This window comes from Lepisma saccharinum, chromosome 29, assembly GCF_977018435.1.
Source record: "Lepisma saccharinum chromosome 29, izLepSacc3.1, whole genome shotgun sequence".
In the NCBI taxonomy this organism is placed as follows: Eukaryota; Metazoa; Arthropoda; class Insecta; order Zygentoma; family Lepismatidae; genus Lepisma; species Lepisma saccharinum.
Window position 1 is genome coordinate 45,481,812 of NC_139257.1, and position 26,679 is coordinate 45,508,490.

Sequence of the window (26,679 nt, forward strand, 5' to 3'; positions counted from 1 at the left end):
GTTTGGAGGAATAGGACGTTCTAATTGCTACTTGCTTTCCTCGGCTGGATTCTGTGGAACAGCCAATCAGAGCAAAGTTTCGCCATGTGAAGATAATCTGTGAGTGTGCAGAGGAGCGTTTTTGTCTGTGGTTTCCGAGTGTTACTCCAGCAATGTATAACGTATACAGCATGAAAGGCGCGTTGAGTTACACCATCTATGCTGAGTGCACGGTGTTTACATTTGAAACAACTAAAATATTCTTCCATACGTGTACAGTAAGCGTTGTAAAGTATGTATTTAAGCAGCGCCATTGTTTTGTACCTAATAACTTTTTATACGAAACGTTATTCCTCTCGGTTGAATAGTTATCGGCTTTTAAAAATGTGAAGTGATACATTGTTTACATCTCACGCGGCCGCCATTACAACTTCCCTCGTATGGGAACAAAAGTCTATCGACAAGTACGCTGATTAGTATCGTTTGAGGCGAAAACTAGCAAATTGGTAGCCAGTCCAGGGCATACCTACTGGAAATCCAGTTCCGTGTGATGCGGGCTTTAGCCTCACACCCAGTGGCGGCGATTGGGTTCCAAAACCAGGGGTGCATGGTGGCAAAACTGGGGGGGGGAAAGACAGTATATTTCTCTTTGTAGATAAGGTTTAGCATAGTGCGGGGGTAAAGGTGGCGAAAAATGGGGGCAGCTGCCCCCTAATCGCCGCCACTGAACACCTTGTCCAAGCATACTCCACCAAACAACTTCCAAGAGAAGTTTCCCTTGCGAAATAACACTCTGTAAGATATCAAATCTGATCTTTATTGCCGACAACACTATCGATAACGAAGATGCCGTAACCGCAGCTCCAAGTTGTTTACGAACAACACAGCTCCTGTTTGGCAGTAATAGCACCCTTCTCCAGGTGCTTTGAAGAAAAACAGATGGACCGTGGCACATTACGAGGCGTTCACCTTTCCGCCATTCATCTGACATTTCGCTTCATTGAAAGCTCTTTCCCCCTGGGCGTCACCGCCAAATGTCGAGGACTGGAAGGGGTAAACAAAATCTTCATGCCAGAAATATTGCAAATCTGAGAGAACATAGAATGACTACGAGTGATCAAAAAGGTCCAAAACTTTTCCAGGGGCTTCTCCGTCATAAACCTTACAACCTCTTCCAGATCTGTGTAATATTTACGCATATATATATTTATTTATTTATTCCTTGTTTTGGATGGCGAAGTTAAGGCACAAGCCTTTTCTTTCACTTAACCATCTCTATTTTACATTTTATAAATTGATTTTTATAGTTAACTGTTTGTGGAATATATAAAAACAAAAAACATTAAGATACCAAATAATGAAAAATATAAAAACTAAGAACATTAAGATACCAAAAAAGAAAAAAACACAAAAAATAAAAGAAAAACACGCAAAAAAACATAAAAAATAAAAACAGAAAAATACACACACACTAAGAAAAGTGAAAAAAACACGTAAAACATAAACACACACACAACAAACATTCTCAAATTACAGAAAAAGTCGGTGTGTGATGGTCCTACAAGTTTACACGAAGGTTTAATTTTATTTCCCTGTTTTCAGTATTGGTAAGTTGACTCCAGAAGATGATTTCTTAATTTTGATTTGAATTGGTCTCTCGAACGGGTGGCAAGGGTGTGTGCTGCACTTGGGGGTTGGAAACTTTCTCTTTCGTATTTCCTGCGTGGACCGATTCCGAAGTAACTGGAAATTATTAGTTTTAATGACTGCATTTATAACTTTCAGTGGCATCATGCATGGAAACCACGATGGAAATCAGAGGCGGATTAACGTGGGTTGGAGGGGTCATCATTCTCTCGTGGGGGCGGATCGTCCTTCCTTCTAGTTGTTCACACTAGGCTCATTGAAGCTTTATTGTTAACTTTATTGTAACACACCATTTCTAGGGTGTGGTCGGTTAATTTTAGACGTGTTAGGCGAGAGAGTGAACTCATTTTATTTGCTACTAAATTCATCGTTTGTTATTTTGGGTGTCTTAAGATCTAATTCCTAAAATTTGAGATGTCAAGAAAACGACGTTCGTCTATTAGAGGCTAACCACTCTAGGACCTTGATAAAATTCAAGTATAATTCCAGATTTTTCACGGCGAACGTTCCAAGAATTTAAGGTTGGTTGGTTGATTTGGTGTTTTAAGCCCACTTTATGCACAGTAAGGTTAATTGGTCCTACTGTTTAAAGTGGGATCCGAACCACTATAATAAATTAGGCTGGATTAAAATGAAAGAAAGACGGAGGTACAGAAAACTGCTATATAAGTTACTTTATACAGGAAGTCCTTTATATCTCACAGACAGATTGCTTCCCTTAGGAAACCCAGAGTTATCATACACAAGATCCCAAAGTTCCAACAATTAAAACTCACAAAACTGAATTTTTTAGTAACTCTTTTACTGTATCAGTGGTTAGGGACTGGAATGAACTTTCACATGAAATGAGAAAATCAATTTCCATAGGTATCTTCGAAAGAAGATTAGAGAAAGTTTCATGGAGTGATTTTTATTGGGTTTGTCAAATTAGTACATGTTTAATAAATATTTGTAGTGGCCTTTTATGTATATAAACCTATGTATGAGTGTGTGTGTGTGTACATGTATATATATGTTTTATGTATTTTTTAGAATTACATATTTTTACCGCTGTTGGTTTGACATGAAATGTATATGTGTGCAGTGGCGTCGCTAGGCCATCTGCTTTGGGGGGGCTGCAACCAGATACGTGACTTATTACTATTGTAAATATTTTTAATGTTTGAAAATAGCAAAGTGATTAATAAGACAATAATATATAACAAGCATAAGGAATTAAAACTAACATAGACTTACTGCATTAATTTTTATGAAAACAGGTGGATATTCTTGTCCTGTTTTTCTAATGCTGGTGAACTATGTCTTTATGTATCAGCTGTACTCTGCGGTTCGAATTTCTTGCAAAATTATCAATAACACAATCCACACACAATTCGTGACACTCTTCCTTTTCTATGGCCAGTATTGCAAGTGAGGAAAGTCTGTCTTGGCCCATACTATTACGCAAAAATGTCTTGATTCTCTTCAAACAGCTAAAACTCCTCTCACACGATGCTGATGTCACAGGAATTGTCACTGCAATTTGCAACATTCTGCATAAGTTCGGAAACATGTCTTTGGGAATGGCGTTCATTAAATGTACTATGGATGTGATGGTATATGTCAAGTTCTTCAGGTATTTTTTTGTATCTATAGGTATGTTCCTGCATTAACAATTGTTCAAATATGTTTTCTCGAAATACTCTATGTAATAATAGCTAAAAGTTGGGGGGGGCTGAAGCCCCCCCAAAAAGGGCCTAGCGACGCCACTGTATGTGTGATCGTTATTTCCAATGTTTATATATGAATCAATTTATGAATATGTTCTATATTATGAAATTTTCTGTGGTTGAGTGTAAGAAAAGGCATGAGCCTTAATCTTCGCAACAAATAAATAAGAGACAAATAAATAAATTTATGTGCCTCCACAGCAGAAATTTTTGAAAAAGGGTTGTATTTTTAAGCTCCCCATTTCTGCCCCCGCAGGATCATTTCTGATTACAGGTCTGACAGAAATTCAACCTTGAACCTAACGCATGACTGAATGCACAGAGAAGTATAATTGTACGATTCCACACTGATACCATAAATTTCACTGTCAATGCGGAAATGTAAACAATCTATTCAAGGATTTGGTAGTTATATAACCGCATCTAACAGATACGCCACTAAATATAGACGCCCTTTGTCAGATGTATCCAATGAAAAAAAAGTGGGGAAAAAATCATTTTAAACCAGCGTGCCAGAAGCTGTGCTTGTTTGTATGCATGCGCGATAAGAAGTTTCATCGTCCAACAGCGATCTGCACGCCACCTCTGATCAAAATACCAAACTACGTAGACGCAAGCTATAATGGTGTGCACAGCAGCAAATCACATGAAATAAATCTCTTTAACGATGACAACATCGTTTCAATTCATGGCTAAGTAAACAACGGTTGGATAAGCGTTCAAGTTACTCGTAAAGTACACAAAACTAGGAAATGAGAACTGGCATTATATTTAAAAATAAACTTGTTCTAAATCTCATGTTGTGAAATTTTCTATCGAAGTTAGGTTAAAAAAGACCGGACTAATCCTAGGAAATCCATTCCATACTTTACAACCAAATCGCTGAAAATTTCTACGTAAATCAGTACAAGTCTTTGAAAATTGCAGTTTTTCAGTGAACGCACGACATAAATATGCAGAACTAAAATCTGACACGGGAATATTTCTAGAAGCAAAACCTTTGTCCTCTGTATTGACAAAGATTGTAACAATGTAACAGTGTGTGGAATCTTCAGTGTTGCCATCTCAGAACAATATTGTAAAATTTTCAATAGAACATACAATATAATGAAACTCTACTTAGAATAAATTGCTACTGGCAACGTGAAGCAGTGTTGCATACTGTAGAAGTTACTGTCTAAATGCGTTACAAAAACGTCAAACATCAGACAAGAGAAAAATAGAAAATTGAGGTTTGTGTAGGTGCCCTCTTCGTATGAATCGAATACACTGCACGTACAGGAGCGTCGCTATCGGGAAGGCAAGGGTGGGATCTAGTCCATCGGAAAATAGTCTTACCTCACTTGTTCTGCACACCCAAATGGCGTATACGACAATGTTTCATATTCATTTATAGTAAAACAGAATTCAAGCAAATGGATAGAGAGAGAAATGAAGAAACAGGAGATATATATATGATATAAAGAAATAAGAAAAGAGAACAAAAAAGGAGATACAGAGGAAAAAGAAAGGGGAAAACAGAAAGAGAGAGAGATAGAAAAAATGATACAGAGGAGATGCAGAAAAAAGAAAGAGATGGAGAAACATAGGAAAACCGAAAGGGAGAGAGAGAGATAGAAATAAAAAAATTAAAAGGAGATACAGAAGAATAAGAAAGAGATGGAGAAATATAAGAAAACAGAAAAAGAGAGAATGATAGAGAGGAAATACAAAAGAAAAAGAAAGATAGAGAATCATAGGAAAACAGAAAAAGAGAGAGAGAAATAAAAAAATGATAGAGAGGAGATATAGAAGAATAAGAAAGAGATGGAGAAACAGAAAAAACAGAAAAAGAGAGAATGATAGAGAAGAGATACAGAAGAAAAAGAAAGATGGATAAACATAGGAAAACAGAAAAAGAGAGAATGATAGAGAGGAGATACAAAAGAAAAGATAGATGGATAATCATAGGAAAACAGAAAAAGAGAAAGAGAAATAAAAATGGCAGTGGAGATGCAGAAGAATAAGAAAGAGGAGAAATATAAAAAACAGAAAAAGAGAGATATATATACAAATAAAAATGGCAGAGAGGAGATGCAGAAGAAAAAGAAAGAGGTGGAGAAACATAGAAAAACAGAAAAAGAGAGAGAAATAAAAAATGACAGGAGATGCAGAAGAACAAGAACGAGATGGAGAATCATAAGAAAACAGAAAAAGAGAGAAAATAAAAAATAGCAGAGGGAAGATGCAGAAGAATAAGAAAGAGGTGGAGAAACATAGGAAAACAGAAAAAGAGAGAAAGTGAAATAAGAAACGACAGAGGAGATACAGAAGAAAAAGAAAGATGGAGAAACATAGTAAAACAGAAAAAGAGAGAGAGAAATAAAAAATGACACAGGAGTTGCATAAAAATAAGAAAGAAATGGAGAAACATAGGAAAACAGAGAAAATGGAAAGAGAATGACAGACAGGAGATTCAGAAGAAAAAGAAAGATCGAGAAACATAGGAAAACAGAAAAAGAGTTAGAGAATGACAGAGGGATATACAAAAGAAAAAGATAGATGGAGAAACATAGGAAAACAGAAAAAGAGAGAATGATAGAAAAGAGATTCAGAAGAAAAAGAAAGATGGAGAAGAAACAGGAAAGCAGAAAAAAAGAGTTAGACAACGATTGAGGGGAGATACAAAAGAAAAAGATAGATGGAGAATCCTAGGAAAACAGAAAGAGAGAGAGAGAGAGAGAGAGAGAAATAAAAAAATAAAAGAGGAGATACAGAAGAAGAAGTGGATCCGACCCACTATGTGCCTCCATCGACCCCGAACCCCTTTGACTACAAGGCGGTGACGTTACCTCTACGCCATCGGAGAGACCCACTATGTAGATACTGTAGTGTAGGTTGTTCTGTATTCATGGCATAATGCATAAATACTCTACATAGTAATTATTAGTTCTATGAATGTGAAGTTCCACATCTCCGATCTAAATTAAAAATTTATGATCAGTAGCGTTTTCAAAGTACAATGTGTGCAAAATCAAGGACGCCATCTTACTGACACCTTATTAAAAAAATGAACATTTTTTCAGGTACACTACCAATTTCAACTCATGTACAGTACATTCATGTTCAAAAATTAACTAATATTTGCTTTCTCTATTTTATGTAAATTTTTTTAAACTTCCCGTTTGACTTTCTCACCATATTAAAATTTGGGTGGTTGACCTGAATATAAGGACTTTCGTCGTCATCCTACATATTCTTTGACTGCCTCACCCTACATTAAAATTTGGGTTGTTGACCTGAATCTAAAGACTATCGTCGTCATCCTACATATTCCTTGACTGCCTCACCCCATATTAAAATTTGGGTGGCTGACCTGAATCTAAAGACTTTCGTCGTCATCCTACATATTCTTTGACTGCCTCACCCTACATTAAAATTTGGGTTGTTGACCTGAATCTAAAGACTATCGTCGTCATCCTACATATTCTTTGACTGCCTCACCCCATATTAAAATTTGGGTGGTTGGCCTGAATCTAAAGAGTTTCGTCGTCATCCTACATATTCTTTGACTGACTCACCCTATATTAAAATTTGGGTGGTTGACCTGAATCTAAAGACTTTTGTCGTCATCCTACATATTCTAAGTTGATGCACAACGTGGTGCCTTGTTTGTTTTTATTAAAGTTACGTTTCTCACATTGCACAGTCGGTCAGAATTCTGAAAATGGGAACAAAAATCTGAATTGGTGAATAGAGATACTTCATCAATCAGTATTTCTAATAAAATAATATAATACAAAAAAAACATAAAATTATTCAAATTCTGTAGTTATTCACATGATAGCAGTGCAAAATAATAAAGTAACATGTGTATAAAGAATGTCCTGTGCTCATGTACTGAAAAAAATGCAGTTTGCAACATCACATAAAATCAGTTAAATCCTGTGCTTTTTGACATGGAAACATTACCAAATGAAGCGCGGTAGTCCAGTCGGTAGTGCGTCTGACTACCAAGCGGGGACTTCGGTTCGATTCTCGGGGCGGGCGATCTACGGGCGGATTTCTTTTCTGGCTTAGTTCCTGCATAAGAGCAGCTCAAGTTTACACAGCATATACTAAATCTGTACCCACAGGCAACAAATGACCAAGATCGTGAATATGTGGAGCCTCCACGTTCCCCCATATTCCTTCATGGCACGGTGCATTGGGCACGATGAAATTCACCTACCTTACACTACGAAATACATTTTACTAAAGTGCATTTTAAAAAGGTGAACTGCAATAATTACCGTGGAATTTCTCTACTCTCAACAACATACAAAATATTGTCTAACATTGTTTTAACAAGACTAACCCCATATGCTAATGAAATTATAGGTGATTATCAATGTGGGTTTAAACGTAACAGATCAACTACAGATCAATTTTTTCTCATCAGACAGACACATGAGAACAAGTGGGAATATAATCAAAGTGTCCATCAGCTATTCATTGATTTCAAAAAAGCATATGATTCAGTCAAAAGAGATAAATTATATAATATATTAGTCGAGTTTGGAATACCTAAGAAGCTTGTTAGTATGATAAAAGTATGCACCAGTGAAACAGAAAGTAAAATTCGTGTGGGTACTAATGTGTCTGACAAATTTACAATTCATGATGGGTTAAAACAAGAAGATGCATTATCTCCATTGCTCTTTAATTTTGCCTTAGAATATGCTGTTAGGCAGGTAAAAGAAACTAAAGAAGGACTAAAATTAAATGGTGTGACTCAGTTGTTAGCATATGCAGATGATGTACACTTATTAGGGGATGATGTAAATACAATCAAGAATAATGCTAAAATATTTTTCAAAACTGCTAAAGAGATAGGTTTGGAAGTTAACAAAGAGAAAACTAAATATATGCTTACAGGCCGAAACCAAGTGTTAGGTAATAATCAAAATCTAATTATTGATAACAACTCGTTTGAACCAGTTTCCAAATTCAAATACTTAGGAGTAATATTAACAAATGAAAATCATATTAAAGAGGAAATAAAAAGTAGGCTGGCTTAATTCAGGAAATGCATGTTACTTCTCTCTTCACAAACTTTTGTTTTCTCGTTTAATATCTAAGAAACTAAACGATAAAATATACAAAACAGTAATTTTGCCTGTAGTATTATATGGATGTGAAACTTGGTCCCTTACATTGAAAGAGGAACATAAATTGAGAGTATTTGAAAATAAGATCCTTAGGAAAATATTTGGACCTAAAAGGGATGAGGAGACAGGTGAGTGGAGAAGGTTACGTAATTTCACTAACTAACTAACTCCCTAGCCTTTTTAAACCCGAAGGTTCATGGCTGCAGCAACACAGGCCTTCCATCTTTCCCTATCTTGAGCAAGTTCTATATACTCTTTTCCATCCCTACCGATTTCCCTTGGGTCCATCTCAACGTTGTCCCTCCATCTTCGTCTTGGCCTTCCTACAGGTCTCTTACCATCAGGTTTCCCAACAAGAATCCTGTAAACTCCTCTTTCCTCTCCCATTCGTGCCACATGACCTGCCCACCTAAGTCTTCTTGATTTAATTATTCTAATAATATCTGGACATGAATACAAATTATGTAGTTCTAAATTATGTAACCTTCTCCACTCACCTGTCTCCTCATCCCTTTTAGGTCCAAATATTTTCCTAAGGATCTTATTTTCAAATACTCTCAATTTATGTTCCTCTTTCAATGTAAGGAACCAAGTTTCACATCCATATAATACTACAGGCAAAATTACGGTTTTGTATATTTTAACTTTTAGTTTCTTAGATATTAAACGAGAAGACAAAAGTTTATGAAGAGAGAAGTAACATGCATTTCCTGAATTAAGCCTACTTTTTATTTCCTCTTTAATATAATTTTCATTTGTTAATATTTCTCCTAAGTATTTGAATTTGGAAACTGGTTCAAACGAGTTGTTATCAATAATTAGATTGATTTGTTATTCTTTAGCCTTTTAATAGCATCTTTAACTTCCGTCAAGTTAGGTTCTGGAACTAAAGGTTCTGCTGTGTGGACTTCATTTACTTCTGATATATCTCCTACATGAACATTTAAAAGGTAAAAAAGTAAAGTGTAAAGTGTTCCCCTGTGTATAGCACCACGCCATGAAGGTCATTACGTAATTTAGAACTACATAATTTGTATTCATGTCCAGATATTATTAGAATAATTAAATCAAGAAGACTTAGGTGGGCAAGCAATGTGGCACGATTGGGAGAGGAAAGAGGAGTTTACAGGATTCTTGTTGGGAAACCCGATGGTAAGAGACCTGTAGGAAGGCCAAGACGAAGATGGAGGGACAACGTTGAGATGGACCTAAAGGAAATCGGTAGGGATGGAAAAGAGTATATATATATATATCTTGCTCAAGATAGGGACAGGTGGAAGGCCTCTGTTGCTGCAGCCATGAACCTTCGGGTTTAAGAAGGCGAGAGAGTTAAAGTGCATTTTAAAGGCTCTGCTTTCAAGTAGGAAGTTCGTTTTAAGAATTCTGGCCCACTGTGCATTGTAGCGACTTTCTTGCATAACAATTCCACTAGTATTCCATTATCTTAAAATCTGTTAGTATGTTCAAATCGCCCGTGTAGGTAAAACTTTCCCCATACCATGAAAAGTGACGCTTATCTTCTGCATCTAACTCCGCATTAGCCCACCGTTCAGGTGATCCAATATAAAAATTCGTCCCCGAGAGCATTTCCGGAATATGACATTTTTCTCGAAACGGCCCGTACGAGAGGAATAAATTTTCGCTAGGATCAAAGGAATTTCCCGTCCGAGTCAGTCAGCATTAGATTTCTCGTAAAAAAAAGGGCGGTTTGAGGAAAGGCTATTCCCTAGAGCTATAAAGTACGTATTATGAAGGGTTATTAATCATGCCAATGAGGCGAGCAGTTCACAGCATCTGGATACCAGAATCATTATATCAAGCACAAAGGAAATTCGATGCAACATCTCATCTCTAAATCCGAAAAGAGCAACAGAGTTCTATAAATAAATAAATACGAGGGTGGTCAAAAAATAAGGTATTCTTAATTTTATTTCAACAACAACACTGTAAAAACAAAGTTGGTGATGCAGCGAAACATCTTTGTTAACGTTTAACTTCAGTGGAATTAAATGGTGTTGATTGAAAACCTTTGTTATTTTAACACCTCTGAAGATAAAAGTTGACGAAAATGTGGGACCATTGTCTGTGTTTCTTGAACACCATATTTATATATGCTTTTCATTTTTGTTAACGTGGAAACGTGCCTCCGCTGCATGAGTTTCTTACGCTGGGTTTACTTACGAGGACATTATCAACTTTTCTCTCATCCCAAAATACGTATTCCTCATTCTTTGCCTTGAAACAGGCTTACCTATGGGAATGTTCTAGTTGTCTCTTATTTCCCAAAATATTCCTCATGGCTTGCCTGAAGATGGTATTATTCTAATAACATTAGGGAAAGACTATAGTTGCAGGCAATGTAGAGTAGCCGAATGGTTAGAGCGCTCTGGCCTTTGGTTGCGAGCAGTCGTAGGTTCGATCCGTTGTGGGACCGTGTGAGCTCTAGAATTTCAAGCGACCAAATCATGGAAAACAAATAACAGGATTGAAATCTTTGCTATATTTTCACCTTGAAAGTTATCTACATATTAAACTGAAGTATGCAAGATTCTTAACAGGAAAGCAACATATTGATACAAGACACTAATCTGTAGCCTTGATATCAGGGACAAGCACTTGTCCACGAACACGGATGAGCGTATCCAGATGGACAGTTATCTCTGTTATCTTGTGGGGGTAGAGCAGTTAATGTATTTGTGCCGAGAGGAAAATATCTCTCTCTCCGTGTGTGTGTGTGTGTGTGTGTGTGTGTGTGTTTTCTTCTTCCTATGTTCCTCATCTGTTTTGCTGCGTCTACGAAAATAACAAATCCAAAAACTCTTGACTATTTCATTACTTTTTCTTGACTTTTTCTTAACATTTATTTAATCCGGACCTATTTAAGTACCGTTGGAAAGTAAGAAAACATATTTTTTTAATCAATGAAAAAACCCCAAGGCTCGTTAAGATGAAAAGTGAAGCTGTACTTTAACAAGTGATTTAGACTTGCTATAATTATTAATGCAGGTAAAAATTAACGATTCAGACTTCATCCTGAGTGGAGAATGGTCACATTACTTTATAATAAACAAAAACTTGCGAACAAAATGAACAAGAATATATTTCTCAAGTGACAAGGTAACCAAGGTTAATAAAAGTACCATCAGGTTGTAATTTTCATACACCTGGTGGAGCAAGTGCACCTCCTTGCACCAGCCAAGTTACTCCTGAGAGTACATATTTATCTACTACTGGAGCATAATTTCCCGTAATACAGAGGCCGAACAACATGCAGACAGCGCCACCTGGCAAACCGATTTGCACAGAGCACTCAAACTGCACGCACACGATGAGCAGTGTGGAAGCTGTTGTCTAGCAGAGTGAAGGTGTTGTAGTGGGCAGAATACCGCTGAAAACAAATCGCTATTGGGAAGGGTACGTTATGGCACTTTTTCCGCATATTAGAACATTGTCGGAACAATGGATTGGTGTTAGGACGGGCCACTGTTAGTGATATAATTAAACGAAATGCACAGCAGCCGCCTCCACAGCCCACATCACCACAGCGCCTGTGAAACTCACAAGACAGGTGCTAAAGAAGATCCGGGATATGGCGGCCTGTGAGAATCCACCACTACAGGGTGTTATGGCCTAACGGGTGAAAGTAGGCCAAGCAACTGTTAATCGTGCACTCCATCAACAATTGAGGCTGAAAACTGTCCGCAAGGCCAGCGCACATGCTTTAAGACCACAGCATATCGCTGTACGAGCGCCACCTAGCTGGTGACCGCTGGAAATCTGTTGTGACAATGGACGAAGCAGTAGATATACCTAAGTGACTGTGGCAAAGTTCGGGCCATAACCTACAGCAGTGTTGATGCAAAAGACCGGTGTCACTTTGTGCGTCAATGCAAAGAGTTTCTCCAAAGGTTTCATGATTGTGACTGGATTTTGCTACAGAGGGAAGCGGGTCCAAAAGAAAATGTAAAAATCAATGCTGCGTATTACCAAGAACATGTCCTATCACCAGTGTACACAAAACAAATACCGCTCTTGTATGGAGTAGACACCAATCGTGTGGAACTGCACCAGGATAAAGCTTCAAGTCACACGGGCAAAACATCGCTGGCCTTCTACCGACGCAGCTGAAACTGGTATCCATGCTATTCCGTTCGAGGACATTTCAGTGATGAGTCCAGATGCTAGTCCGATGGATTTTTGTGCTTTTGGACTTCTCAAACGGCGCCTTTCAACACGTCGGTGTCGCACCGTGCATGGCATATGGAAAGCATGCAAGCAGGAGTGGAACAATTTACACCTGCAACCAGGGGCGGATTGAGACGAAATTGGGCCTGATGCTGCAAATACCGTCGATTTCTTTCTGCACAACTAACTTTCAAGGTGAAAAATTTACTACGTCGCACTTACCGAACAATAATAAAGGGGCAACAATCGCCAAGATATTGCAAAGAACGCAAAATCTTCGGGAACAATAAACACAACGACGTTATAGTTACGTCACAGCGCAAAGAATAATAGTAACTGCATAATAAGTAACGCTGTGTCTAGGCGTCCGAAATTGAGGCTCCAAATTTCATTCTAAGATTTATTATCAGGTTAATATAGCAAAAGAAAACTGTTCAGCTTTCGGAAAATTCTCGTCTGTTTTCATCTGGGCCTATTTCAGGAATGGGCCTAATGCTGCAGCATCAATAGCACCCACCTTGATCCGTCACTGGCTGCAACGAAGTCTGCTGCAGTGGAAACTGCGATGTCGTGCAATATTACACACAGGTGGTCATCTCATCGAGTATGATCGATGGTGGCGGGATGGAATCTCTTAGGTATGCACCACTTTCATTTTGTTCGGATGGAGACGGGTCAGCCTCTGTACTTACCGAATGAAACTATCTTGGAAGACCGCTGTCAGTAGTGGACTGGTAGCAACAACGCTCGGCAGCTCACCACACGCACAACCTCGTGATATTTATCATTTCGTTCGCAAACAGAGATTAGCCACACGACGGAAAGAATGCTTATGTGCTATTGTGAGGCCTTTCATAGCCAAGAGGGATGTTACGACATGCTTCATCCGTTTCATAGCAAACCTTTCTCGCCGATTTTATGCTTGCCTACATTCCCTCCACAATGGAACGGCTCTAAACAATGGTTACAAATGGGGAGAAAGGAATGCTAACAAGCCTATTGTCAGCTTTTCGGAACTACAGGGTGTTCCAAAACGAGAGAAACAAAGCGAACGAGTGTACACTGGGCAAGGAACACATTTAGATGAGCAGCAGAGAGCACTGTGGGATTTAGGTGAAAACAAGAAGTGCATTCAGAAGGAAATTTACTCTATTTCCCACGGCTGATAAATTGTGATTATTAACATAAGTTGTAACAAAACATTAAAACAATAAAACACCTCACAAAAATTATTTGTCTTGTTACGGTCTATTCTGATATTTCATCTTTCGCAACTTTTTGCTCTAGAAAACGTAACAAATAACGTAATTGGAAACTGAGGAAAATCAAAGCAGTCTTCATAGCTATGGCTCAGACCCCTATAAGTCATCCCAGTGTAGAATACTGTTAGGAAGGTGAAAGAAACTAACGAAGGACTAAAATTAAATGGTGTGACTCAGTTGTTAGCATATGCAGATGATGTAGACTTATTAGGGGATGATGTGAATACAATTAAGAATAATGCTAAAATATTTTTCAAAACTGCTAAAGAGATAGGTTTGGAAGTTAACAAAGAGAAAACTAAATATATTCTTACAGGCCGAAACAAAGTGTTAGGTAATAATCAAAATCTAATTATTGATAACAACTTGTTTGAACCAGTTTCCAAATACAAATACTTAGGAGTAATATTAACAAGTGAAAATTATGTTACAGAGGAAATAAAAAGTAGGCTTAATTCAGGAAATGCATGTTACTTCTCTCTTCATAAACTTTTGTCTTCTCGTTTAATATCTAAGAAACCAAAAGTTAAAATATACAAAACAGTAATTTTGCATGTATTATTATATGGATGCGAAACTTGGTCCCTTACATTGAAAGAGGAACATAAATTGAGAGTATTTGAAAATAAGATCCTTAGGAAAATATTTGGACCTAAAAGGGATGAGGAGGCAGGTGAGTGGAGAAGGTTACATAATTTAGAACTACATAATTTGTATTCATGTCCAAATATTATTAGAATAATTAAATCAAGAAGACTTAGGTGGGCAGGCCATGTGGCACGAATGGGAGAGGAAAGAGGAGTTTACAGGATTCTTGTTGGGAAACCTGATGGTAAGAGACCTGTAGGAAGGCCAAGACGAAGATGGAGGGACAACGTTGAGATAGGCCTAAAGGAAATCGGTAGGGTTGGAAAAGAATATATAGATCTTGCTCAAGATAGGGACAGATGGAAGGCCTGTGTTGCTGCAGCCATGAACCTTTGGGTTTAAGAAGGCTAGAGAGTTAGTTAGTTAGTGTAGAATTGAAGCACATCGGTCCCCCCTTCTCATAAAATAGAAAGAGTAGCCAGGCAAGTATCTAGAAATACATTTCGGGGGAGTCCGACCAAGTGTCTCAATAATAATAATAATATAATAGAATAATTAAATTAATAGTCAAATATGTAAATTAATTAATATTGTATTCCTATTATTACATGAATAGGTAAAAAGATGGTTTAATAATATATATATATAACTAACTAACTAACTAACTCTCTAGCCTTCTTAAACCCGAAGGTTCATGGCTGCAGCAACACAGGCCTTCCATGTTTCCCTATTTTGAGCAAGTTCTATATACTCTTTTCCATCCCTACCGATTTCCCTTAGGTCCATCTCAACGTTGTCCCTCCATCTTCGTCTTGGCCTTCCTACAGGTCTCTTACCATCAGGTTTCCCAACAAGAATCCTGTAAACTCCTCGTTCCTCTCCCATTCGTGCCACATGGCCTGCCCACCTAAGTCTTCTTGATTTAATTATTCTAATAATATCTGGACATGAATACAAATTATGTAGTTCTAAATTATGTAACCTTCTCCACTCACCTGTCTCCTCATCCCTTTTAGGTCCAAATATTTTCCTAAGGATCTTATTTTCAAATACTCTCAATTTATGTTCCTCTTTCAATGTAAGGGACCAAGTTTCACATGCATATAATACTACAGGCAAAATTACTGTTTTGTATATTTTAACTTTCAGTTTCTTAGATATTAAACGAGAAGACAAAAGTTTATGAAGAGAGAAGTAACATGCATTTCCTGAATTAAGCCTACTTTTTATTTCCTCTTTAATATAATTTTCATTTGTTAATATTACTCCTAAGTATTTGAATTTGGAAACTGGTTCAAACGAGTTGTTATCAATAATTAGATTTTGATTATTACCTAACACTTGGTTTCGGCCTGTAAGCATATATTTAGTTTTCTCTTTGTTAACTTCCAAACCTATCTCTTTAGCAGTTTTGAAAAATATTTTAGCATTATTCTTAATTGTATTCACATCATCCCCCAGTAAGTCTACATCATCTGCATATGCTAACAACTGAGTCACACCATTTAATTTTAGTCCTTCTTTAGTTTCTTTTACCTTCCTAACAGCATATTCTAAGGCAAAATTAAAGAGCAATGGAGATAATGCATCTCCTTGTTTTAACCCATCATGAATTGTAAATTTGTCAGACATATTAATACCCACACGAATTTTACTTTCTGTTTCACTGGTGCATACTTTTATCATACTAACAAGCTTCTTAGGTATTCCAAACTCAACTAATATATTATATAGTTTATCTCTTTTGACCGAATCATATGCTTTTTTGAAATCAATGAATAGCTGATGGACATTTTGATTATATTCCCACTTTTTTTCAAGTGTCTGTCTGATGTGAAAAATTTGATCTGTAGTTGATCTGTTACGTTTAAATCCACATTGATAATCACCTATAATTTCATTAGCATATGGGGTTAGTCTTGTTAAAAGAATGTTAGATAATATTTTATATGTTGTTGAGAGTAGAGAAATTCCACGGTAATTATTGCAATTCATTTTATCACCTTTTTTAAACACAGGGACAATTATGGATTCTTTCCACTGTTGAGGGATTTCTTCTTTATTCCATATTAAACAAATTAATTTATGAATTTGACATATTAATGAATTTCCACCATATTTAATTAACTCAGCTGGTATTAAATCAATGCCAGGTGCTTTGTTATTCTTTAGCCTTTTAATAGCATCTTTAACTTCAGTCAAGTTGGGTTCTGGAACTAAAGGTTCTGCTGTGTGTACTTCATTCACTTCTGATTTATCTCCTACATGGACATTTAAAAGGTCATTAAAGTAGTTCTTCCATCTATTTAGAATATCACTTGGGTCAGCTAGAAAATCACCGTCTTTATCTTTTATCAAGTTTACTTTAGGTTGCCACCCCTTTCTAAATTCATTTACACCTTTATATAAATCTCTGATATTTTTATTTTTGCTGTTTGTTTCAATTTCGTTAATTTTGGTTTTCAAGTAATCTCTTTTTTTACTTCTAAACGTGCGGTTAACTTCTCGCTTTATTCTATTATAATTGTTTAGATTTGTATCATCAGAGTTATTTAACCACCTAAGTCTAGCCTGATTTCTTATTTCTATTAGATTATGACATTCATTATCAAACCATGGCTTACTTTTTCTCGGTTTATGGTATCCTATACTTTCTTTAGCTGCTGATTCTATTGCATTACGTATGTGCTCCCAATTCTTATTTACGTCTGTTTCATTTATATTTTCATCATCATTTAAATCCTGCAAAACATCAAATCTATTTGACAGTTTAATTTGGTAATCTTTCTTAATTCTTTCATCAGTAAACTTTCCTGTATCAAATTTTAGAACTTTTAGATTTTGTTGCTGATGATTTATCACTGAGAGTCTTTCTCTTAATTTAGCAATTACTAAATAATGGTCACTAGCACAGTCAGCACCTCTATGTGTACGAACGTCAATTATACTAGTATGCCTTCTCTTATCAATGAGAATATGATCTATCTGATTGTGAGTTTTAGCATCTGGAGAAGACCAGGTATATTTATGGATATCTTTATGTTTAAAAGTGGTACTTTTCACAATTAAATTCTTTGAGGTTGCAAAAGTAATCAATCTTATACCATTATCATTACTTAATTCATGAAGACTTTCTTTACCAATCGTGGGTTTAAATGTCTCTTCTTTGCCAATTTGTGCATTACAGTCACCTAACAGAATTTTCATATCATACTGAGAAAATTTATCAAAGACCTGTTCTAACTCTGCATAAAAATCATCTTTAGTATTATCATCTTTATCTTCCGTTGGTGCATGTATGTTTATTAAAATAATTTTACACCACCTACCCTGTAAAACTGCATATGATATCCTATCATTAATAAATTCTACTGTTTTAAGAGCCGAGATAATTCTATTATTTATGAAAAAGCCTGTTCCAAAATTATGATTTTCAGTACCACCATAGAAAAAAGTATAATTTTTAGTTTTACAATTCCCTTCTCCTGGCCACCTAACTTCCTGGACAGCTACTACATCTAATTTATACTTAACTATCTCATTAACTGTACACTGAAATGCCCCAGGCCGGTAAAGGCTCAGAACATTCCAGGTGCCTAATTTAATATCCTTCTTCCTAACGTAGATCTTATCCTTAGTCCAGAGACCTCCCAAAGTAGTCCCCACCCGGAGATCCGAACGGGGGACTATTTTACCTCCGGAATATTTTACCTTGGGAACATCCATGGCCTTATATTGTTGTTTCTTGACATGTGTTTTTACAGTGCAGAGTTGTCAGCTCTACGCCTAACCCCCAATATGAATGGAGGAACTACTACACAAGACGAACACAAACACATTAGACAGCACAACTACTACACAAGACACACACAAACACATCACAACTACAACAAAATATAAACACAAACACACCACAACTACTACACAAGACAAACACAAACAAATTAGACAGCACAACTACTACGCAAGACAAAACCAACATACTAGACAGCACAACTACTACACATACATACTAGACAGCACAACTACAACGCAAGACACATACATACACACCACCGATACTACACAAGACAAACAGAAACACATTATACAGCATAACTACTACACAAAATAAACACAAACACACTAGGCACTACAACTACTACACAAGACAAACCCAAAAACACTACACAGCACAACTACTGCACAAGACACACAAACACATAACAACCACTACACAAGATAAAACACAAATGCACAACTACTACTACACAAGATTATATATACACACATACACACACATACATACATATACATACATATGTGTATATATACATATATATATATATATATATATATATATATATATATACACACATACACACACACACACACACACACACACACACACACACACATATATATATACAGGAATAGGGTTAGAAATGGTGCCAGAAGGGCGGATAAACACAAATAATGAAGGAGACAGCAAACACCCACCACACGAACAGAAACAATCCAACACCTCGCGATCCGAGTCGCATTTTCAAGAAGGAAAATGCGACTCAGACCGCGAAATACCGAACTACCTCCATCCGCGCGGCAAGCGCCTACCGTCTCCCTCATTAGATCTGATAGCCCTATGTGTGATAAGAACGGTTTTTACTCAATTTCTGATATAATTTATTCCAGCATTTCCTTCAACTTCTGTTACTTTGTGCTTACCTCCAATGCTTACACAACTTTTCCTTCGTGCTCGACCTTTGGGTTCAGAAATGTTTACAACACCCCCATCTCCCGCGTGTAAATAGCAGGAGGCAACAACACTCTGGAATACCATAATGTATACAACTTGTTTACTACATATTGTAGAATGTTAGCTTGATATAACTGTGGATTGTAAGGAACGAAATTAAATACCTGTTTTATACGCAAACTGGAACGAGCGCAGGCCTGCTGTGAGTCACTCCGGCAGTGAAGGTCACTGATCGAAGCAGTTGTTGCTTGCTTACTAGAAGCAGGCGCCTTATCTCTGCTCAAAGAAACACAGAAATGTTCGTTACTTTTTCTTTCGCCAGACTAATGGTGAACATTTACAGGAACGTAAGGAGTAGTATCGTATTTTATTGGAAGTATGTTTCGTGACGTATAAAAGATATCATAACAATATGTAAATCTCTTTTGTGGCCTACACTAAACTTATGTTAAAGTTTCATTGACATGTGAAAGCGGAAATTTAGAGATCCTTCTTCCTTACATTTCTAAACAACCAAAGAGTGGGGTGAACGTGAAACTACTTATTGTTCGCAACACCGATATGTATTATACAAATGGTCTCTAATAAAAAACCCTATTACATCACAGGAAGTGATTTGAAGACAATTCTACCATGTATCCAACGTAACGAATATTCAGATTGATTCCAATCTTCTGTTTGGCTTTTTTTGTGTCGCATTTTTATCTTTTGCGATAATCGCGACGATGAAGATGATGGGTAATGATGCGAATGCAATGCTACATCTAAGCCTCGACAGGTTTCGAACCTGGATCCTCTGGCTTTGTAGAGAGTTACGGTGATTTTTATATATATATAGGGAGACCGGAGCATAGCGATCTCCTGGGGCAAAGTAATCCCTCCAAAAAATGCACTTTACAGTGCTGCTTCCAAGCGGGAAACATGTCAACTGCAGAGCAGCCATCTTGAGTGTGTTGTAGCCGATGAGAGTTGCGGAACGTTGGTTGTGAACAACAAGTGGCGATAAAAAAATTGTTTTTTTGGCACGTCTGAACTAAACTAAGCAGTTTACAATATCGTGTATACCTAACCTGTTTCATATTTTCTTCTCTGAATGAGACCTGTTTCCTTCAACGTGTTTGTGAGTTACTTACTTTTAATACATTTACTTTTTATTAATAAAATTAATTAATTCTATACTTAAAATCAAATTTGATAATAACAATTTGAAAAGGGTTCACTTTGTCCCGGACCCGGGCTAAGTGATCCTTTTGCATTACCTTACCTTTTGCCAAATTACATTTAAATACACAATGAAATAACTTCAAACATATATCAATGTAATAACAAATGTTGTGGTATCAACTGTGTTAAGTTTCAGTGTATTCGTCGCCATACAGTGTTCTGTAGGAAGGGTCAAAGCTTAGGGGAATCACGTTGCCCCTGTCTCCCCTATATATATATATATATATATATATATATATATATATATATATATATATATATACGTATATACATGACAGCATGTATTCATTATCTACCTAGGTAGCTTACGTGTAGTTAAGATTGCCAAAATTTGTGTAAAAACAACTGCCCTGGCAAGGAAATTAATGTTAAATATATAAAGTATTGAATATTTACTGAATATCAAAAAGGAATTAGATCCAATTGTAACAGGCAAAATGATTGTACTACGACGATCACTATTAATTGCCTATTACAATGGACGATAGTAAAGTTGCTGAATAATAATTTATATATATTATCATAAGTAATAGTGTGTATAAATCTTTGGAACTGTCCTTCAAAGCGGTATGACCTAAATTCCTTGCCTTCCAATAAGTTTGGCAGAAATCAAAAACCATCGATTATATAAGAAATGATAAAAAACATATGTTTTAATTATTCAATTTTAATACTTGGTAAGTCTTTCGGGGGGGGTCCGGACTCCCTGGACCCCCCTAAATACGTCCTTGATTGTAGCATAAGTGGAGCAAAAATTAGTACAGAATTTCGGGGACGCGTGGAGTAGTTGGTTAGTGTATTTAGTAAAGTCACAAGTCTGTCGAAGGTTCGACCAACGGCAAAAATAAATTTGTTCACTTTCTGGAAACGTAGTGAGGGTGTTCCGTATAGGACGCCGAATTAGAAAATTAAACAAAAATAGGGAACATATCATGAAAATAGTTGTATTTCACATATATGTAAGCATTAACATCTCCCATTTACGTATGAAAGACAATGTCAGGCATATGTCCACCCCTACTGAGTCTGCATGCATTTATATGCTCCACAAAATTATTGATAACCCTCTCGCAGATGTCTGTCCCGATGCCTCCAATCACCCTTATGATTTCCGCCTTCAGTTCCAAAAGGGTTCGTGGTTTGTTGGCGTACACCTGTGATTTCACAAACCCCCATAAGAAGAAATCACAGGGTGTAAGATCACATCACACAGTCGTTCTCAGCGGATGGATGGATTTCACGCTCCAGGATTATTCGAGGATTTTCGGAAGGAAACCACAACGAACGAGTCAAAACAATTGAGGCTACATTAATCGGCATGACAACAGATACCAACATTGGTAAGAACAGATCTGCCAACCTCGAAACAAAACAATAGCACTCGATTCAAATGCGGCATCCTGTACGGAACAGGAACCAGTTTCCAAATTCAAATACTTAGGAGTAATATTAACAAATGAAAATTATATTAAAGAGGAAATAAAAAGTAGGCTTAATTCAGGAAATGCATGTTACTTCTCTCTTCATAAACTTTTGTCTTCTCGTTTAATATCTAAGAAACTAAAAGTTAAAATATACAAAACAGTAATTTTGCCTGTAGTATTATTATATGGGTGTGAAACTTAGTCCCTTACATTGAAAGAGGAACACAAATTGAGAGTATTTGAAAATAAGATCCTTAGGAAAATATTTGGACCTAAAAGGGATGAGGAGACAGGTGAGTGGAGAAGGTTACATAATTTAGAACTACATAATTTGTACTCGTGTCCAGATATTATTAGAATGATTAAATCAAGAAGACTTAGGTGGGCAGGCCATGTGGCACGAATGGGAGAGGAAAGAGGAGTTTACAGGATTCTTGTTGGGAAACCTGATGGTAAGAGATCTGTAGGAAGGCCAATACGAAGATGGAGGAACAACGTTGAGATAGACTTAAAGGAAATCGGTAGGGATGGAAAAGAGTATATAGATCTTGCTCAAGATAGGGACAGATGGAAGGCCTGTGTTGCTGCAGCCATGAAGCTTCGGGTTTAAGAAGGCTAGAGAGTTAGTTAGTTTGTACGGAACACCCTTTATAAGTAAAAGTACTAAACAATAGATAGTGTTCAATTGATATGTCGTACAAAGGGACGTTCTTCGGAACGACAAGCATTTTTGCAAATAGATACTCAAGCTAGCTCCTCCGACTTGTAATGTATTTGTATTCATTATTATAAGACCACTCCATGTTATTGTTAAGTGGCCTTAGAGTGTATGTGGGTGTTATTAGCGAACTCTATGGTTAGATGTAAGAAATATATATGACGTCAGGCGTGCTCTGATTGGTGCTACCGGATACGAACTCGAGTATTCAAGAGCGACCTAGAAGTCTCGTCCACTCGAGTTCTGGGTAGCACACCGTACACATACACAGCTCGAAACCACTTCAGGTAATGGGTGGGTAATTAAGAGGCAACATTTCTGTTCGTGACACACATATTTCATAGTTACTGCACGCTCACACGCGCCTTAAATTTGTTCGTTCGTTAGATGCAATAGGTAAAACTGCTGAAAGTGAAGATGATGTAGGTTTTGTTTGTGTATTAAGGTTAAAGTATGTAAGTGTATCATGGAACTGTAATGAATAGTATGTAATGGTAGAACTAGTACACGATCCTTTGCTTTATTAAATGTTGGTATATGTTCATTAATATTATTTTCATGGGTTGGTGAACGTAATATTTGTTATTCAGTTTCTAATGTAACCTGCTACAGAGCTGGCCTACGTGTCTGGGAAAGCCAGCTGCTCAGAAAGCGGGTAGTTTAAACTTGTCCTTTCAAAACCAGGAGGGGGTGAAAAAGAAGTCGTTTACTGGCTGTTTTCGAATCGTCTATATAAGGGATTCTATTGAGTAGCGGGGGTTGGCATTTTTTCGTTGCTTGGGCAAGAGGAGAGACCTTGGAAGTTCTCTCGATGCCGGTAGTGGCTGTGGCTAGTCTAGAAGGCTAGCGGTCATGGGTCAACCATATGGAGATACACAGTCCGTCCAGTAGGAAAGGTGACTGATTTTTTTTGCCACGGAACCACCAGTGCCATCTATAGAGAAGTATATGTACTACGAAGCGACACATTTCGACTTTCTTCCGGCAAAGTTGCAAAGAACTAGCGTCGACGGTCGACCCACACGGATCTCGTGACTGACAATACCTGCTGAACGTCGGAAACGGAGCAATGTGTCAACATTAAATTCTGTTTCAAATTGGGTAAAAGTGCAACAGAGATGTTTCAAATGATTGAAACTGTTTACGGTATTGAGGCATTGAGCCGTAAGAACGTGTTTAAGTGGTATGCAAGATTTCGTGATGGTCCAGGCTGTCCAAAACCGAAGAAAGTGCGCATGCAGAAGAGCCGAATCAAAATCCTGCTCACGGTTTTCTTCGATTCCAAAGGCATCATCCAGAAGGAATTCACTCCAGACGGTCACACTGTGAACGCTGAGTATTACTTGGGTATTTTGCATCGTCGATTGGCCAGGATTCGTAGAGTTCGGCCTGAATATCGGGAACAGGGCTCATGGTCTCTGTTGCACGACAATGCATCCGTGCACAAGAGCAAGTTGGTACGCCAGTTTTTGGCCAAATTAGGGATAGTGGAGCTCAATCACCCTCTATATTCTCCAGATTTAGCTCCATGCGAGTTCTGGCTATTTCCAAAACTGAAATTGGCGTTAAAAGGAAGGCCTTTCGACACCATTCCAGACATCCAAACGGCTTCGACGGCGATTTTGGAGGCAATTCCGAAACAGGAGAGCCAAGACTGCTTCACAAAGTTCTACAACCGCTTCAGTGCATGTATTGACTCACGAGGTATAAACGTTATTGTAAACTACCAATCCACAACTTCTTGTCTTTCATTTCTCATTAGTCACCTTTCCCACTGGACGGACTGTGTAGTACTGATGGTCTAGGCCAACGTACAAATCTCGTTTTGCATCCAAGTTTTAATTTTATATTAAATAAATGGAGTTTTTAGTAGTGGCTGGGCTAGTCTAAGAGGGCTAGCGGTCACTGGATAACTATATTTAAATAGAGATAGTTCTGATGCTCTAGGCCAACGAACGAACCTCTATTCTACATCTACATACATACATACATACAAATGCATCAACCCCCACATGATCCAAATTAGTTGAAATGGTTGATGCATTTGTAATAGATTTGTACATATTTAAACAAGAAATAAATAGTCTTTTTATATATTTTTAATCAGAACGTCCCAAGTGAGTTTCCCTTATATCCATCGTACAGAACAATAACAAAAAAAATGTATGGTAGTTATTCTAAGATGTGTTATTTCGAATGAAACGTATTGTTAGTTCATTATGTTTTTGTATCTTATTCACCTGTGTCAGTAACGGAACAAGAAACAGGTAGAGCCAAGGCAGGATTTTACGGATTTTGAAAAGTTTGTTACCACCAGACAATGAATAAACTTCAGGTGAAAGTATGTATCTGTTTCATTGAAAGAAATGCTAAGATATTAACTTATAATGAACGTCCTCAAGGCGCATACGACAGTCTCTGGGACGTTTGCACTACGTGATCACATCAGCCTCGATTCCGCGTGGGAGTGTTTCCTTCAAGAAATCGAGGGTGGTGATAATAATATACTATTGTACTGTCACTACTAAATGTGTTCCCGGTATCAAGTTGAGCTGGAAACAACGGGCGGTAAACGCGATTCCAGGTAATTCTATCCGGAAGGCGTATGATCGTGGAATGACGTAAGCAGCCCATATATAGACTGGCGGGGCAGAAACGTCAGAGATCCATTCCCAACCCAGTAGTCGTTGCACTCTGCACGGAATGCTTTGGGACTCTTTTTCACGACAAAATGCAGATATCGTTTTACTCGCATAGCCACTGCCATTTTATTTATAAAGCCATGCATCTAGACACGCGCAGATATACGTAGTACTGCATAGGACTACTTTCGATCGTTCGACTCTCATGCTCAAGCAGAACGGAATACCATTTTAATGTGACAATATTCGTACGTAAAATATGAATGAATTAAAATTGTTGAGTGCGTCGGCACAATTGGCCGACTCAGTGTTGCCAACTTAGCTCTCTTGGAGCCAGATCTGGCTCTTTCGTGCACTCGTTTGCATGTGAACTGGGGCGCCCGCCGTGCCTCACTATGATGCCATCACTGGTTCCGGCCCACATAGACCAACTTTTGTCATGATTATACATTTTGCACGTGACGTGACATTGTTGTATTGGCTGCGTCGCCCCATCCCCACTTATATCCCCAGCTACTTTTATTAGAGCGCCGTGTTGACGTGAAATTGGCATAATATTATCAGAGAATCCTTTATTTTCGATTTCGTACGACCATCAGATGGTGATGCCGCCGGATCTAGATGGTGAAAACTAAGAATAAATTGTCATCAATTTAGAGTTAACGGTAATAGCAGCGCCCCACCCCTTTGACATCTAACATTACTCTAGGAAGCACTTCGTAAATCTAGCTCCTTGAAAGTCAGTTCTAACTCCATTTAAGGTGAAATTTAGCTCTTTTATGCGAACCAGGTTTGGCAACACTGCCAGCAGGCACGGAGAAATGCATTGGGCATATGGGAGTATTTTTTGATTTGTTATCTTGGGAATATCAAACTTCCGATGGAATAGAAAACGATATCAACGGGACGAGGGCAGTTTGAAGAAGTGACTGCCCAGCAGAAAAGTCGAAACACCCATTTAATTAGCCGTAACTTCATGTTGAAGTTGATTTCCCATAAGGAATACATGGAATTCCGAAAACTCTTATTCGTCATATTTTTACAGGTCATATCTAGCTTAATAATCAACTTTAAAAAACGCTTCGACCTGCCACAAGTGGAGAAATTCATACTCTCTTGCATCCCCACGATTTTCTTCAGTAGCATTGCCCATTCCGACGATACTGAAATAAATGCACACGGTGCGTAATTGTATCTCCTCGCCTTAAAATGTTTAAACAAGGGGTGTAAAAAGCTCCTTGGGAAAAATTAAAAGGTTATAACGGGAAGTACACAACAACAAGAGAATCAGAACACATGAAAACGTAAGAATTTGCTAAAAAAAACTTCCTCACAGACAGTGGAAGAGACCAACTCTTCGCAAAAAACTAAAAACATTTCATAAAACACTGCCATCTTCCGACAGGGATGACGAACAGTTCGGAAGAATTAAACTTT

General features: G+C 37.5%; 1 protein-coding gene across 5 annotated transcripts in view; it reads right to left on the reverse strand.

Moving 5' to 3' along the window:
* RhoBTB (Rho-related BTB domain containing) overlaps nt 1-26,679 on the reverse strand; it is a 271,730-nt gene that overhangs the window by 178,731 nt on the left and 66,320 nt on the right. The window contains exon 1 of one of the 5 annotated variants that reach the window (XM_083114780.1): nt 13,342-13,461. The exons of 2 other annotated variants lie outside the window; for them this stretch is intronic. The gene's annotated coding sequence lies outside the window, so the exon portion shown is untranslated. Of the gene's footprint in view, nt 1-13,166; nt 13,188-13,341; nt 13,462-26,679 lie in introns of those variants that run through there. 2 more of the 5 variants (XM_083114781.1, XM_083114783.1) reach the window with 2 other exon arrangements.